Source organism: Mustela nigripes, chromosome 8, assembly GCF_022355385.1.
Source record: "Mustela nigripes isolate SB6536 chromosome 8, MUSNIG.SB6536, whole genome shotgun sequence".
NCBI lineage: Eukaryota > Metazoa > Chordata > Mammalia > Carnivora > Mustelidae > Mustela > Mustela nigripes.
Genome location: NC_081564.1, coordinates 66,046,756 through 66,064,011, shown reverse-complemented (window position 1 = coordinate 66,064,011; position 17,256 = coordinate 66,046,756). Strand labels below are relative to the sequence as shown.

The window sequence follows — 17,256 nt, the reverse complement described above, 5'->3', positions numbered from 1 at the left end:
GGAGGAGAGAAGGTGCCGAAGCCCGAGGTCAGCCAGGAAACTGCCAAAGGATAGCCGAGCAGATGCTAATATGCTTCTCCATCCCTTTCTTCTCTTTGCAGGAAATGAGCAGGTTTGCAGGGAGACTGCTGGCCTGAAATCGGAGAGGAAGGCGTCATTGCTCGTGAGTATGAATTTTGCTTTTTTAGGACTGTGGTTTGATGCTGTTCCTGGGAGGGGGCGGGTTTCCCTGTCTGGGGAAGGGGGCATGACCTCGGTGAAATCGGCTTTTGGTTCTGGAAGCTGTGTCCGGCTGGGCGGGGCTGGTCCGGGAATGGAAGTCTTCCTCGGAGTGGAAGGTGGATGGTTGGAACCCAGGCTCTTCCCCCCCGCCAGCTCAGGAAAGAGTGTAGCTCCCTTGTGGTTGGTGTTTGAGGGAGAGCAGGACCCCCGAAGGATAAAGGAACAGGTGCAATTTTTGGCCCCAGAACTACATACAGTTTGTACCCTTCTGAGTTTGCTAAATAGGTTGGCCCACTTAGAACTATAAATTCTCATACAGGCCATTTAGCAGTGTGTTCCACTAAGAGCGATCGTAAGACCCAACCCATTACTCCAGCTGAGAATGTTCTTAATCACTGGGTTCCTGGCGCTGTCTGCAGGCTCTGAGAAATAATGAGGAACCGTGGCCTAGGCTCTATTTTGGAGGCACTTTCGAGCCAGTGTGGGAGGAGAAGAAACCCGCAGAAGAGGTTACTAAAGACCTTTAAGAATGGGCTTACTGTCCACGCTGGTGCACACACCACAGCTAGGAGTGCTGGTGACAGGACTGGTCAGGGCCCACTTCTTGGGGACAGAGGGACTTGAACTGGAAGAGGCTGATAGAGGAGGGAAGCCACTCCAGGGTAGAAGCAACAAGTGCTAGGATGGGAACACCCAATGCCCTATGCGGGGACAGAGGAAAATGCTGGTGACACTGGGCTGGCCCAGGTGGTAAAGGGCTGGAAGTGTCTCCATGAATGATCAATGTGCAAAGAATCAGGACAGAATAAGGTTTCCCTCGTTTGTGTAAATAAAGTTGAGTTTCTGCCAGTTCATCTGTGACTTGCATAACAGTGACCGCATGGATTTTTCACCACATTTGAGGTTGTATTTGAGATTAGTGCAGACACTGGATACATTACAGGAAATTCACATGGGGGATCCTCCCTGGATCTCAGAGAGAGAGAGAGGGATACAGAAAGAGAGAGAGAGAGAGATGGCCCTCTCTGGGCAGCTGTAGCTGAGGGCCACCAGAGGACCCTGAGATCAATGAGCAAGCCCCCTGAGCTCCGGGTGGATGGTCCCCAGGACAGTGCTCTCAATGTTCACTTGCTTTTCTCTGGAGCTGCTTCTCACATCCAGAGCTCTAGGTATGATGCCCAAGATGAAGAGCAGCTGAGATGGAATTGTTTGACAAAGGGGAATTATTTGTTGCAGCAAGCAGGAGAAGCTAGCATGTCCTAGATCTCAAGAATCACAAGTAGTATTTATTTGGCATCATTGGCTTGCAGCACACCTCCCGCAGTACCGTCCCTCACGAGCTGCACAGAGGCTCTGTGGGTATTGCCATTTTGCAGGTAAGGAAGCTGAGGCTGGGAACTACTATTTCCCTCCAGTTCGCTAGCCAATCATAGATAGAGCTGACGTTCACGCCAACTCCTGCTGCACGTAGTTGGATACCTGATTGTGCTGAGTCTGCCCCTGCCTCCTGCTCATTCCTCCTGGAGAAGGAGAGTATTTGTGTGGCCCCCACAGGGGTCTGGTTGGTGGAGCTCTCTCTTCGCATGGGTCAACATTTTGTTGGGCGGCTTTCATGGGATGTATAGTGTTGACTGGTAAGCTTGGGCCAGGCGGGAAGGTGGTTATGGTTCTGCTCCCGAAGAGGAAGGCTCATGTGCGTTTCTACCACCTCAGGAAAGATACAAGGGGGCTGCATTTGGAACTGTTGTTTGAATGATGGAGGTTAGAGTCCCTAGAAGCAGAGCTTGAGACAAGGATTCAGGTACATGTGTTTTATCCAAGGAGCGCTCTTAGGGAATACTTGTCAGGGAGGGCCTGTGTCTTTTGTTAGCGTGATCCATGTGAATTGCAAAGCACTGACGTCCATGACCTGGCAGCAAGGGGCAGGCCTCAAGTAACCCCTCATTTACCAAACTCCAAGGCATGCCTTTAACCAAGAGCCAGGATCTGGAGAAGATCACAGGTGAAAGCAGCTGGGAGGAGGTGTTCCAGCCAGCAAAGTGGTCCCATCTGAATGGAGCCTTTGTTGCATCTACACCCGTGCCTGTGAAAATCACTATTGTCAAGACATCCAAAAGAGATTTTCACCTGACTTGGCAGTAATTTTCACAATTTTAAGTTTGCATTTTAAGAGTATAAGTATTAAAATAGACATCGTGAGTATCAAAGTCTGTTTTCACTGAAACAAGTATGTGCTTTTTTAACCATCATTTTTTTCCTAATAGGTCATACAGTCCCATGAGTCTAAATTCAAAAGTACCAAAAGATATACTGTGAAAAGTCTCCTTCCCACCTATGTCCCCAAACAGCCCAACTCCTCTCCTGGTGACCACCAGCATTACCAGGATTGGGGTTACTTTCCAGGGATAGTCTATGCACATCAACAACGGTGTGGTGTAGATTTCAAAGTTTTGGTGAATCTGATACAGTACAGTAAGACAAAACAAAACAAACAAAAAAACCCAAAGCAGAACAAAACAAACAAACAAAAAACACTGAAGAGTCAGCAGTTGTGGCTCTTCCTTCTGAAGGAGTTGAGCTAAAATGCACCTTTTCTTTGGAGATCAAGGGAGAACAGCCCACCAAGTCAGCTCTCAGCAGAATGTTCTAAATGCATACAGACTTGACAAACATTCCCAAACTTTTTGAAGTTACTATAGATACAATTGATGTCAGCATCATTGCACATCACCTGTAAAGAGTTTGAGATGCTGTATTACAGCCCTTGAAATTCTGAAGTATTTAAAATAATGTAGAATTTCACCAAATTCACCCTTTAGTTCCGATTATTCTGGACTCACTGCATTCATTGCCTAATGTCATTTGCATATTGTTGGATGACCTACACTTGTTGTCCAAGTGTTTTTAGAGGTACTCTAGCTTCAGCACCTTGTGACTTTTCCTCGTGGTTTCCTTTTATGGAGTCCCTACCATGATTTGGGGATGTTCTTAACATAGGAGCTTGTCGGTGATGGGGGCGTCCCCTCAGCCAGGGAGCTCCCTGTCAGAGGCACTGGAAGAGTAGTTGGGACATGCATCTACAAAGTTACACAGGACATCTGTCCTAGGTGCTGGGCAGGCTGACTACTCAGGTCCCTTCCACAGCTGAGCTTCTGGTCTCCAGAGCTCCATTATCATTACTGCCTCGCTAGACCGCTTACCTGGTTTGAAATCCAGGCCATTGTGCTCACACCATGTGAGCTTATCTTCTAAATGCTGGTTTCACAGGTGCTGTCAAATGCCTGTAAATAGCCAAAGAAAGCTGACTTTGTAATCTCATAGGCCTGCCCTGTGTGTTTGTGTGTGCGTGTGTGTGTGTGTTTTCTTGCAAGCAAACTCCCTCCTTTCCGTTCTCCTTCATGTTCACGTTCTCTCTGAGGTTGCCGGAAAAATCCTCGAACTTGTGCATGACCTGTTTCCGACCTGAGACAGATTTTGGTGGCACCCCCATGAGGCCACGAAAAAAAAAATCTCATTTCCTTCCAAGAAATGGAATCATTATCTTGATTGAAATAATCTCTCCTCCACCTGCAACCAGATAAAGCATCAAATTGGTGGGGTTTCCTTATCGCTGCACAGAGTTTGCGGGACACAGAATAATGGCCTGTCAGCTGTCTCTGGGGGACGGGTCCTGGAAGGCAGAGCCCACAGCTCTTGGCCCGATTTGGATCATACAGTGTCTGGCGCCATGTACAATAATTCCATTAGTGACAAAAGTTATCCTAGTCAAGTGAGCAGGTTTAGCGTAGAGCCTGCAACGGCAGGAGCGAGAAGCACAGCTCCTACTATTATCGTGGTGGTGGTTGTCATTCAACAACATCTAACATATATGGGCAACTGCAGGGGCGACTAGAAACTGGGGATGTTTATCTGTTTTTAGGAAGCGAGCGTTCTGGAACCTAGTGCCCACCAGGCCTGAGTTTCCTAGGATGGCAGTCAGAGTATGGGGGTGACTATGCTTGAGAAGGAGGGCCGGGTCCTAGTTTTGGGGGGACAGCCAGAGGCTGGCAGACCGATGTCTTTGGGAAGGAATTTGAAAATGCTGTGGGCAGGGAGGCAGGGGGCCTGGGTTCAGGTCTGCTCATCGGGCAGAGAGGGTTACGTGGGGCTGTCAGAAGGAGGGGAGGTGATGTTTGTACAAAGTTGAGGGTACTGACTATACCCTCAATCCTCCCTGTCCCCCACCCACTGAGAAGGGAGGCGCTACTGTGTCCCAGGCATTTTTAAGGGCTTACTCAGTGGCAGGCATGTGCTAACCATTTTATACACGTCAGTTCACTTAATCCTCACAACAATCCTGTGCGGTAGAAATTCGCATTATCTGTTTTTGGCCAGCAAGAAGGAAAAGAGAGGTTGAGTAACTTGCATGAGGTCGCACAGCCAGGAAAGCGGTGGAGCTGGGATTGGAAGCCAAGCCGTCTGGTTGGAGCTCTTACCAACTTAAAATAGAACATCGGGACCAAATAACACAGTTCAAACACGTGGTGCTCTCCCCAGACCTTCTACTATAATCCTGTGACAGGGAGAAACACCTTTGTAAGGTTCCACAAGGCACAGAGGTGGTTCCTGAGATGGAGGTGGGAGGTTGAATGAGGTTCTAGCTGAGGTTCCTGATCTTGGGCACTGGGTTGCTCTGATCCTCTCTTCACCCGGGATCCCGCAAAGCTGTCCCCAATTGTGTGCACACTGCAGAGCCCCAAGTTAGGAAGGATTTGCCCCCATTTAACTAACCCCTGTCTTCCTGCAGAGCCCTCCCAGACCTTCGGGCTCCACAGTGGGCCAAGACTTTCCCAGAGTAGGAACCCATCCCCCCACACCTGCCCCATGCCTGCTTCATTCCCCTCACTCCCCAGGCACAACATAAGTGAAATGAAAGCCCCTATCTGCAGAATCTTGTTTTCAAGAGGAGTGCTGGCCTGTCACTGAGCGTGCCTGATTACCATGGTAATCACCAGCCGAATAGAGTGATTATATAATACATTTCCATCAGAAATATGAACAGGTGTGCAGGGGAAATCAACATTTATCAACAAGATAGGTCTTGGGAGATTAATAGCGAATTTAGGATTGCTCAAGGTAACGAAAGAAAGGAAGAAGAAATACCTTCACTTGTGGTCAGGCTCCCTCCTGCCTTACCTCCGACCGTTTCCTGCCCACCTCCCTCTCATCCGGCCTACTCACAGTCCTCCTTGCCCTTCCCTCTCCCCTCTCCTTTCTAGTGCTTAGCCAACTATCAAACACCACCTCTTCCAGGAAGCCCTCCTTGGTCGACTTAGTCTCTGGGAAGTTTTGCCTCCTCTGACCACCTGTAGCCCTCACACTGGACCCTGGGTAGTCTCCCTCACTCCCAGCTAGCTGAAAGTCCCCTGCTCCCAAGGGATGTACTTGGTCTACTCTCCCGTGGCACAGAAGCCACTTAGCCAACAGCTGGGGAGCTCTGGTCCCACCCACAGTCCTCAAGGCCAAAGAATTATACCTCATTCCCCAGCTAAGAACCTCACTGTCTTCCTAGGGGCCTGATTAAAGTCGCTGCTATGACACCTCTGGGTGTCAGAGGCCAGATTTCTGTGTTGCTCCTCAAGAAATGAAATGTGTTTGCATTGTGGTATTCTTTCCAGAAATGAAGGCAGCAGTGGGGTTCCAAGAAGAAACATACCCAGCAGGTTTGATTTCTAAGCTTTGGGGTCCCTGAGTCATCACCCCCTTCACCCTCTTCCACACCCGTTCTGGCTCTGGATGTGGGAGACCTCATTCCCGGGACCAGGAGGGGCCTTCCTGCTCTGCCAGGACTCAGACTCCCCCGGGCTCCTCGGGAGCAATGATGGTGCCAAGGAAGAGGTCGCTGGTGCTGGTACACTTCTGCGTGGGTCCAGGCCTGCGAGGCTCTCGGGCACGGCATGTCAGGGTTTCTCTGTCCCTGTGTGAGCGGGATGCAGTGGGGCTTGAGGGAGGCCTGCGCAGGAAAGGCCTTCTTCTTCCCTTTCAAGTCGTACAATACATCAGACAAGCTGCCAGGCCCGCTCGGAGGACGCGAGAGGCGTTAGCTAATATTTTGATTTTCATAGAATGAATAATAAAAGAGCCCGAGTGTCTCTTGGAACTAATTTTGAAGAACGTGTTCTGCCACATGCTCCTCTAGTTGAATCGGATTCCTAAAGAGTTGATAACAAAAGGCTTAAACCAGGGGAAAAAAAGGCATTCCTCCACCAACTTTTCTCTCTTTTAATTCCCTTCTTGTAATGCTTCTCAGTTAAGAGCAACTTATGGAAAGATGAAATGAAGTCGGAGCAGGAAGCAGTGAGCCTCGGGAGGAGGCCTCAGGTGGCAGCTCTGGCTTTTGTTCTCTGGCATGAATGGCTTCGAGGTGGGTCCCCTCGCTGAGCTTGGTAATACGGGGCCTCGCAGGCGGGCAAACACCAAACACAAGGACGGACGGACGGACAGAGAGGGCACTGCCTCCCTCCACAGGGGTCTGCCTGAGGCGGGGCCCAGCAGGAAGCAGGTGGTGCCCTCAAAGTGGGTGATTTGAAGAGAGTTGAGTCCAAAGGCCAGTGCAGGATAGGGAGCCCACAGGACCCAGGGCAGTACCCCCAACACTGGGGTGCAGTCCCTCCCCAGGGCTGAAGGGGCAAGGAGAGGAGGGACGCTGGAAGTGGAGACAGTGAGGGTGCTGTGGAGGGGGCCGCCCAACCTGGGCTGCACCCTGAGGCGTGCCCTTGAAGACAGGGAGAGAGAGCATTCAACACCTCACCTCCCTCCCTCCATCCATCCTCCCCTTGGGCCCCAATGGCTTCCAACAGGAAGAAGTGTAGAGCGGGCAGAACCCAGTGCTATGGTCTGTAGGGGTTGGTCTCCAGGGCACAGAGCTGTGTGGGCAGGGTGGAGAGTGGGCCTGGAGGGGCAGATGGGGACAGAGGAGCACTGACTCTTTTCCAAATGACAGACCAGTGGTGGAAAGGGAGACCCAACATCCTTGTCAGGACAGACCTGGTCTGAAGGTCAATTTATGGTCTCCAAGAAAATCCCCAGCCCAAAGAAACATGCCTCCTCCCCAGCCTGTTCTCCAGGGGTCACTGTTCTTTTAGCCAGAACAATACTGCCACAAGGCGCTCCCCTGGGAGAGGAAAGACGGGCCATTCTGAAATGCCAAATCTGATCCCACACCAGGAAAAGGAGCTGAAGGGGGGCACTGGGGCAGCCCTAGCAAGGTGCTGGGGAGTGTCTGGGAGTAGGCCTTGAAGGAGGGTACAAGCCCAAGGGTAGGCAAGGGAAAGTATGTCTCAAGGCCAAAAGCACCAGGACACCAAGTTCCCAATGCCAAGAAAGGACGGGGGGCCGTCTGCCTACAGAGGAGTTTCACCAGGGAGCAGCCAGCCTGAGGCTAGGCCTAGACCTTTGGCTTGTCCTGGGTTCACAGTCCTGCTGGAAACCACCCATGGCTCTTGGAACCGCAGACAGCTCCCAGCCCTGCACCCTGAAGGGGTTCCTGCAGATGACAAACGAGACCAATGAAGCTATAGCTCACCTCGATTGGCCATAGAGCTAAGCACTTGCCAGTGTCATGTGCTTTAGTTGTCCAACAGTCCCTGAGGAGGGTATCGCCCAACAGAGGAGCAGAGACAGAGAGCAAAGTCACTTGCTCAAAGCCACATTTCCTAGATGGCTTGATTTCAGAACTGCCTCCTGACCTGGGTGCCTGCCAGGGGTCCCTGGCCGAGGAGATTCTGCACCTGCAGAGAAGGGACTGTCATTCAAAAGTTGGAACATAGGTTTTAAATTGTTTTACTTGGAAATGATTTCAAATTACAGGAAAACTATACAAATAAAAATAATACAAAGATGTCCTTTATATCTTTATATCCTAGATGCATCTGTTGTTAAAATTTTACCCCACTGTCTTTATCATGGGTGTTTTCTTCCTATCATGCATGCACGAGTGTCCAACACACACTCTTTGTTGAAACCATTGGAGGGTCGGTTACCCCTAAACATTCCCATATGTGTGTAGACAGGCAAATTTGCCTATCTTCTGGGATACACAAATTCTCGGGCATAGTCATAGTACGGTTGATCAGTAAACACAACATGAATACACATGTAGATCTGGTTTTCCAGTCTACCATTTGTATTCCAATTTTGTCAGTCAGCTTCCTGATGTTCTTCAGAGAGCACACTGCCCTCCAGTAGGGATCCAGGCTAAGGGCAGGGGTTGCATTTAGCTGGCCTTCTTTAATCTGGAACATTTTCACAGCCTCTCTTTGTCTTTTATGACTTTGACATTCTTGAAGAACACAATGCCCCCTTCTTATTTTCAGTAAAATGTTCCCCCTGTGGGTTTTGTCCAGTGTTTCCTTAGGGTGAGATCTGGGTTATGCAGTCTTGGCCAGCATCCTGTGGAGACAGTCTTGGCTTCTTCATATGCCACCACATCGGCAGGCACTCCTGGTCCTCACTGGTCCACACGGGACATCACGGGTGACATTAATTTTAATCTCCAGATCAAAGTATTACCTATTCCTCCACTACATGACAATGGTCTTTATTCTCCTTTGAAACCAGTAAGCAATCTACAGAGAGACCCTTTGAAACCAGGCGAATACCCCAGGGTAGCATCCATTGATGTCTCTGACCAGATCCCATCCTTGATGTGATGGTTGTAAGATGATGCTTTTCCAGCTCCCGCACTACCTCTGTATTTCCCAGTCAGCCCTTGGCGTTCTATAGTAGCACAATCTATTTAAGCATTTCCCATTTACTGGTGTAAGTAGTAACATGGTATTTGTTTGTCTCTTATCTGTGTGGACTGATGAGCTCCTGTTTTTCCAATAGTTGATTATTTCTCACTGTGCTTAATGATTGTGGTGCATAAATTCCCACAGACTTGACCAATGGGAACCTCTAATGAGCTGACTCCCATGATATTTGGAAACGTCACCGTCCCTGTTTTGGAGCACTTACTTTCTGGGATAACAAGAGGTTCCAGGCTCATCACACACCTGCCCTGAATGAGCCCTACAACCAGTCATTTCTCTGAAATCCCTGCTTCCTTTTAGTGGGGAGTGGAATTAGAGACCAAAATCTGGGCTCTGGGTGTGCCCACTGCTGCTGGATGTCTTTGCTTCTTAGTCCTTTCAGGGGACAGAACTAGGAAATACGTGCATAAATGTACACGTACTGACACGTGTGTTTCATACATATACATGTATATACACGTACATTTGTATGCTACAAATCACAATCCTAATACCTCCAATTCCAATCCACCGTTGCAGCTCCTTCTTGTCTCCCCAGACCCTAATTCCATATTTGTATGTCCTCCTTCCATAGTGAAAACCTCAGAGCTGTCACCACATTCAATTGTTTGCTTAATCGTCTGTTACATTAAAAAAAAGTAGCAGCAGGGTGACAATCCTTCCTTTTCCTCCTCCTTCCCTGCTGTGTTCATAAATAGCTTGGAGTAGTCCTTTCTTTCTTTTCTTGCCCTTCAGGGTGGTCAGAGGATTTATTTGAAATACAGTTAGGTTTATTTTTTCCAATTTGTTTCCAGGTTTAGGGATTTATTCCCCCCTTCTCATTCTTACTGGTTTAAATTTTTTTTAATGGGTAGAATGTTAACACACTTTCACAAGTCAGAACTACACAAAAAGCTGGACTAAGAGATGTATCACTCTCTCCTGCGCTCCTGCATCCCAACTTCATTCTTCTATGCTTACACTTCTGTTGCTTTTTTGTAACAATAAGCACATTTTTATATATGATTTTTAATTTTCCTTTCTTTTTTACACAAAAGATACCATATAATATATTCTTTTTTTATACTTTACTTTATTTATGTTTTCAGTATTACCTCCCGAAAGACACTCTGTATTGGTTCATGGAGGTCTTTCCACACGTTTTCGTAGCTACATAGTATTCCGCACGTGTACATGCCATCATTTGTGCCCCTCTCCTCCGGATGACCATGGAGGTGGGGTGCTGTAGCTTACAATTCCAAATAATGCTGCAGGGCTCATGCACGTGTGTTTCGGATGCTTGGGAGTGTATCCTCAGGGTAAATGTCTAGGAGGGAGGTTCCTGGGTTGAAGAGTCAAGATATACATAGTAGTTTTGTTGGGTGTTTCCAGAAAACCCTCCATGGGATTGTACTGCTATGTTTTCCACCCTGTTTGCTCACAACTTTGCTGACAGAAGGTGATGTCAAATTTTGCAATTTTTGTCAGTCTCATGAATATGAAACGGTACCGTAGTGTAGGTAGTTCAGATTTGCATTTCTTATTATAAGTGAAGTTGAACATCTTTTCATATGATTAAGAATAACTTTTATATTCCTTTTGTGAGTTTCCCATACTTTTGTTCATTTGGCCATTTTTCCACTGGGTTTTTCGTTCTTTGTCTCTCTATTTTTAAGACTATACACACACACTAGTGATATTATTTCTTTTTTCTTAATTTATTTATTTGAGACAGAGAGAGAGCACAAGAGGTTGGGAGGAGCAGGGGCAGAGGGAGAAGCAAACTCCCCGCTGAGCAGGGAGCCTGATGCAGGGTTCGATCCCAGGACCCTGAGATCACAACGTGACCCGAATGCAGATGCTTAACCGACTGAGCCACCCAGGTGCCCTGTTGATATTATCTCTTTATCTATGGTACATATGGCAAATATTTTCTTCTAGTTCATCATTTAACTTTGACATTACTTAAGGTGTTTGCCATAGAAATTATTATTATTTTTATTTTTATATAGTCAATTCACCAATCTTTTCTTTGATTGCCTCTAGATTTTCAGTCATAGTTAGAAAGTCTTTTCTACATCAAGGTTATAGAAGAATTCACCCATGTGGAAACACAATTTTTAATGGCTATCTACTATTTCATTGAAAAAAAAATCATCATTGTTTTTTTAAAAGATTTTCTTTATTTATGTGACAGAGAGAGAGACAGCAAGAGAGGGAGCACAAGTAGGAGGGAGTAGGAGAGGGAGAAGCAGGCCGCCCACTGAGCAGGGAGCCCAATGTGGGGCTTGATATCAGGACACTGGGATCATGACCTGCGCAGAAGGCAGACGCTTAACCACTGAGCCACCCAGGTGCCCCCCAAATCATCATTTTTATATAGAAGCTAAGAGGTGAATTGTGACCACAGGCAGAAGCAGCAGAGAGATGAGGAGGGCAGAGGGGAGCATGCTGGAAGGTCGGACGGGTGAAAACCCCACACCCAGTTTGGTTTCAGGACTGAAGGAGGAAACCTGTCTCCTTCCTACAGCCACAGAAGCTCAGGCTGGGAATCACATCTGGCCCCACCAGGGAAGATGCTGGGAACTTAGAGAAGAGGCCAGTGCTTAGGGCTGGAGGAGGGATGTAGGGACAGGGCTGGGACCAGGGCGGGGCAAGTGTGGCCTGTAGGGCAGAGTTGAAGGAGGCCTCACCCTCAGAGCTGAGCCAGGGCCGCGCTGGAACCTGGGAGTGAGGGCCTCCTTAAATTGTGCCCCTTGGGCACCTCCCTGGCCTTCCCCAGGTCTTGGCTCTTCTCTGGGGAAAAGAAGGACCTGAACAGGGCTTGAGGAAATAAAATGAATGGGATGCACTGCCTGGGGCCCTGCCAGGCATTGTGTTAGGAGACCATGATCCCACAGATCCAGAGACGTGGGACTGAGGCCCCCGTGGCTGACTCTGGGCTGCCCCGGCCTCTGGGGGCCTACCTGCAGAACCTTGGCTGTTTGTGAGCACAGGGCTGGGAAGAGCAAAAGGAGGCTTGGAATTCAAGACAGCTGGGCTACAATGATCAGTCTTAGTCAAGTATTTGAAGAGGAAATGGGCTGAAGTGAATGATTAAAATAAATATACTTTTGGTTATAGTAGAAGCTGTGTCTTGGAGGGATGGTGAGGTATTGGGAAGAATGGGCAGATTTCATCCTGGAGGTGGTGGGAAACCACTTCAGGATTTGAAATTTAAGAAATTCTGTCAAATTAGGGAAAGGGGGGATGATTACTGTCTCTTCCCAGAGCCAATGTCAGGACTAAAGAAGATCAACGTAAATAATTTCTATGGGCCGAGGGCCTGTCATGGATGGGAGCTCAGCCAATGTTAGTTTCCCATACTTGTGGGGGTGGTTCTACTGATTCTCTTAATCACCTCTCAAGTCTGGCGACCTTGACACCGGGGGACCATTCAAATCACAATGTAGGAGTAGGAATTCAAACAAATAAAGCTTGAAGGAAACCATCTGTCCACTCACCTGCTTGAAGAGGAAGATGGCCTTGTTCAAAGACTAGACAGAGGCAGCTCCAAGACATCCATTTGCAGAGAGGGAAACTGAGGCTCAGGAAAGGTCTCACGGCATGTTAATGGCTTACAGGAAGTTAATGTTTGCACTCCCATGAGCCCCCAAGAGAGATATGGGCTCTCCCAGGCAGCGGTCTGTCGGCACTCCCCAGTCCTGGAAAACCATGTGCGTGCCGGCCCCTAACAGAACCTTCCCAATGGCTTCCTGAGAAAAGAGCTTCCTCTTGAGCCGTGTTGAACTGGAAGGGAGAAAGCCCCCAAACCAGGAGGAGGCAGCAGACAGGAAGTGAGGAGAGCGGCAAGCCCCACTGCCCTCTCCAGCCACCGGCCCCAGGCCTGAGGGAGGGGCCTGCCCAGGCCCCCAGACCTGTTATTACCTGCCTCTCCCAGCCTCAGCTGTGGGGGGCCCAGCGGGGCCATCCTGTCGCAGGCCAACCAAGTGTGTGGGAAAAATAGTAAGTCTGTGGCCTGGTGGCTGGAACTTGTCCTTCAGAGCTCACTTATCTGCCTCTCCCCCGGGATCCTGACTGAGGCGGGGAGGTTGGCTGAACCTCCCCTACCACACTTGGAGGGAGGGCACATGGATGGGCTCTCTAATCTCTGCTCTGGGAGAGAGCTCTGAGAGGTCCTGGAGCAGAGTCCCCCAGGGAGCTGCCAGCCCTTCCTCCTGCATCATGATATTTAAGAAGGGCGGGGAAGCCCCCAGCTCAGGCCCATCTTGCCACCAGAGGGCTGCTGAAAATGCTTCTTTAAAGCTTCTTTGGCCTCTGCCCATCACTCCAAGCTCGTCTGGCCTTTGTGCCCCAAGCCAGTGCCACCCCTTCCCAGATACCTTTCTCAGTTTGTCAGAATGAACCCCCTCTTGGTGTCCCCCCAGTGCTGCCTGCACAAGTAGGGTTTGGCTTCTTGCGGGGGCCTTGCCATGTCGGTCCTTCATCACTGGTGGCTGGGAACAAGATCGTCTGCCCCTTTTGTTGTGAATGACCTGAGAGCTAGAGCTACTTCTCCTTTAGCTCAAAATCCCCCCCCCCCAAATGCTGAGCCACTGTGTCCCCAAGAGTGGATGCTCTGTCAGTGTCGAGTTGCTGAAATGCAAATGGAAAGACCCCAGTGTCCAGAAACAGGAAGTAAACTTGAACTCTGGCCAGACATTTGCAGAGTGTCCTTGAGGAAGCCCCTCGCCTCTCTGGGCCTCATCTATTTTCTCATCTCTTAAATGGAATGACCATCTCTGCCTTGCAAGGCCATTGCACCAATAGAGTAGGCCGTGTGCCCAGCCCAGAACCTGAGCTCAGTAGGCCCACGTCTATGCATTCACAGACGCTCACGATGTGCCTTCTTTGTGCCAGGCTGCAGAGCAGCTAGAGGTTCAGTGAGCTAAGGCCTGAGTGCAGTTCTGCATGCTGATGTCAGGATCCCGTACTGTCCGGGTTGTGCTGGGGCCGGGGCCGTGCTGATGGGGGAGCATCCCTACCCTCCAGGTGCTAGAGTCTTTCTCATTATGGAGACTGTGGGTTTTCCAGATCATTTCCAACCACACAGCTACTGAAATGAGACCACTCCCAGAATTTAGTGATGGATGATTTCCAAAATATTCCTCACTGAGTAGAGGCCCTGGCTCAGGTGGGCGAATTGAGGGCTGAGAGGGCAGGGGAATTCAGAAGGAACAGGGCTAGCCTCCTGATCTCAAAGAGCTCTTACTGTGTCACACCCATTGCTCTCTAGAAGGCACTCAGGTGGACAAAGCAGGCCTCAGTCCCTCCTATGGGGACACTAGATGTTGGCCAGCCTAGGGAAGGGGCCAGGAGACTGCTTTGTCCTGCTTTAATAACCAGGCCTGGGAGCACTGTAGACCAGGAGTCTACAGGGACAGGCAGGGCTGGGGAGAGAGCAAAGGAGACTCGAAGCCATCTTCAGCAGCTGCCAAGGGAATTTCTGGGCCCAGGTGCTACAGGGTGGACCTGCCAACCCCAGGTTCTAATTTCCTACTCGCAGTCAGATGGTTGACGAATGCCAGTCAAGGGTGGGCTGTGCGCAGAGCCTGGGGTACACCCCCTGTGGAGTCAGGAAGTGAAGGGTTCCTACCCCGATGGGCAGTGGGCCATCTTCCAGTGGGAAAGCACCACACCCCCCTGACACGCTGGGGTTGGAGGGAGGGGCAACCACAATAAGACCCTGCGGCCCCAGAAAAGTGTGACTTCTGTCATCTGCCGTGTCTGTGCGGAAAGGATGGGCATGGAAGATGGGGTGAACCCAGGGAGGGTAGGTTAATTTAGGAAGGCTCTGGGGCAGGCATCTGGGTAGCCAGTCCTTCCACAGGGTGTGTAAGAGGCCCTCCCAGGTAATCACTTTTTTGGCTGAGGTGCTAATGGGTCTTCTTCTGGCTGTCTCTGAAAGTCTGAGGACCAGCAGGAGGGCCAGCCCCATCCACCCCCCCTCCCGCCCCCCTGGGTCACACAGCCAAGCCACACCAACCTGAACATATCTAACAGTGCTCATCTCTGGAGCTGCCCCTGGTTTGGTGTGCTCTCCCTAGGGTGGGGGCGGGGCGGGGTGTGGGTGAGTCGGTATCTTTCTCTTTGTTCTAGATGCTTCTCTCCCTCCCCTCAACCCATCACCAGGTGGTTGGACCTTAGGACTCCAGCTCTCATCTCGGCCTGCCTCTCCTTCTCTGGAGAGGCTGCCAGGCCCACCAGGAGCTATGGCCAACGAGTCCCCATCCATCATTCCTGAGCAACAGGAAGACAAGGTGCTAGTTAGCCGGAGTGGGAGGGGGTGCCGCTTCGGCACAGACCCGGTAAAGGCAGCATGTTTGGACTACCCCTCGCTGGTGAAACAGTGGAGGGCACTGGAACAGTCCGGAGCCCCAACAGCGCATGTGCAGGCAGTGAGCGCTCAGGGGTGTTGCTGGGGGAGGGCTGCTTCTGGGACGAGCACGGTTCACACGGGGCTTTCGATGAAAAGCTAATGGAATGACATTTTAATTGCATATCTGACAAGATAAGAGAAATGAGGGGTGGGGGTAGGAGATGGGGTCAGGGGAACGCAGAGTCCTTCCCTCCACTCTCTCTCATAACAGAGAGAAGGGACAATTTATCACCCACAATAGGACATTTCCGAGAGTGAAGATGGACATTATTATAAGGAAAACAGGTGTCAAACGAGACTTTCTCGGCAAACAGGAGACTTCGGGAGCCAATATAATTGGCTATAGGTTGTCCTGTTCATTTTGGCTGTGATTAAAAAAGAAAGAAAGCTTCCTAGCTCTCTAGGTAATTAATGAGTTGTCTGGCCCTTAGGAGATCACCTCACTCTCCCGACTCCTGGTTTCTCTCCCATTGATTTCATTCTGTAGGCATTATTTTGTGCCTTTCATGTACAAGGCAATGGGCCAGGGGCTGGAAGTGCAACAGTGACCATGACAGGTCCCCGGCATTAGTCAGCTAGTCGCTGCCCTCCGGGGTCCCTGCCCCCTCCAGAGACACAGCTCCAGCCATGAAATCATATAGTCTAGCCTGGGGAACTGAAACAGTTAAGTAACAGCGAAGGAACACTGTCTCTGAAATAGGTCCAGTTGAATGGGACAGATAACAACAAGGACATGGGGAGACAGGGAGCATGTGCCCATTTTATAGAAGAGGAGCCCGACACTCAAAGGGATGGCATAATGTGCCCACCAGCGCACAGCTGGGAGGTGGCAGAATTGAGATTCGAACCCACAGCTGCCTGACTATCAAGTTTGTGCTCCTTCCTTACACCTTGCCTTTCTCTTCTCTAACCCTTGCTTGTTCCTCCTCCTCACCCCCAGCCAGCCAGCCAGCCCGCAGCCCTTGTGGCACAGACAGACCCCAGAGAAGACAGGGCAAGGGCCCCAGAGAAGTTGAAACACTCAGCGTGGGCGGCTGAGGGTCTTAGCTCAGCCACTTCCCTTCCATGCTCTCTGATTCCACAGCGGGAGAGAGGACCCGCGAACACTTGTTTCCAGTCTTCCAGACTGCAGCGCGTGGTGGAGAGCAGTGCCATCAACATTCTGGAACTGCTCAGAGACGGGGGAGGGTCTGCAAAGTCATGTTGAATGTTTGATGCAAAAGACACAAGACCCAGCTATACCATCCCTCATGCAGCTGCCACCGAAACATTAACTGGGAACCTGCCCCAGACGGGGATGGCGCTCTGCCCGAAGTCTCATTGGACAAATAAATGACTACATCTCACATTCTTAGCTCTTTTCATCTGGGCCCCTCCACTAAGGCGTCTGCCCCCTTATCTCTTCATGGGCACCTCACCCTTGTTTTCATGTTTAAAAAAAATATTAGTGAGATTGAGCCATGTGAGCAGCTTAAGCGGGCAGTTAGACTTGATGATTTTCCTTATCCATTTCCAGGAACTCTTTATACCGTAGGTAAACATATGTCTGTTACATAAAGCCCAAATACTTTCTCCCTGCCTGTTGACTTTCAACTTGGATTGTGGTTATCTTTAGGACATAAAAATTTCTGACTTTTATTTAATCAAATCCATCCCTTCCTGTTCTGCTTTATGGCTTGTGTGATGCTGAGGAAAACCTGCACGTTAACCGTGCCTGTGTCAAAAACACAAATTTGCCAGAGCATCAGGACCGGAAAGCTTTGGTGCAGACATCCAGGAAAGTTGTCTTGCAGCAAGCAAACATCTCCCAAGGACCTCTTTGCGAGGAGCCTTGGACCCGGAGGA

The 17,256-nt window shown here is 49.9% G+C and overlaps 1 protein-coding gene across 3 annotated transcripts in view; it reads left to right on the top strand.

The window, feature by feature from the left end:
* Positions 1 to 17,256, top strand: part of ZBTB7C (zinc finger and BTB domain containing 7C) — a 337,583-nt gene that overhangs the window by 187,485 nt on the left and 132,842 nt on the right. For all 3 annotated transcript variants that reach the window (XM_059409616.1, XM_059409618.1, XM_059409619.1), the window contains one exon: positions 102 to 163. The gene's annotated coding sequence lies outside the window, so the exon portion shown is untranslated. The remainder of the gene's footprint in view (positions 1 to 101; positions 164 to 17,256) is intronic.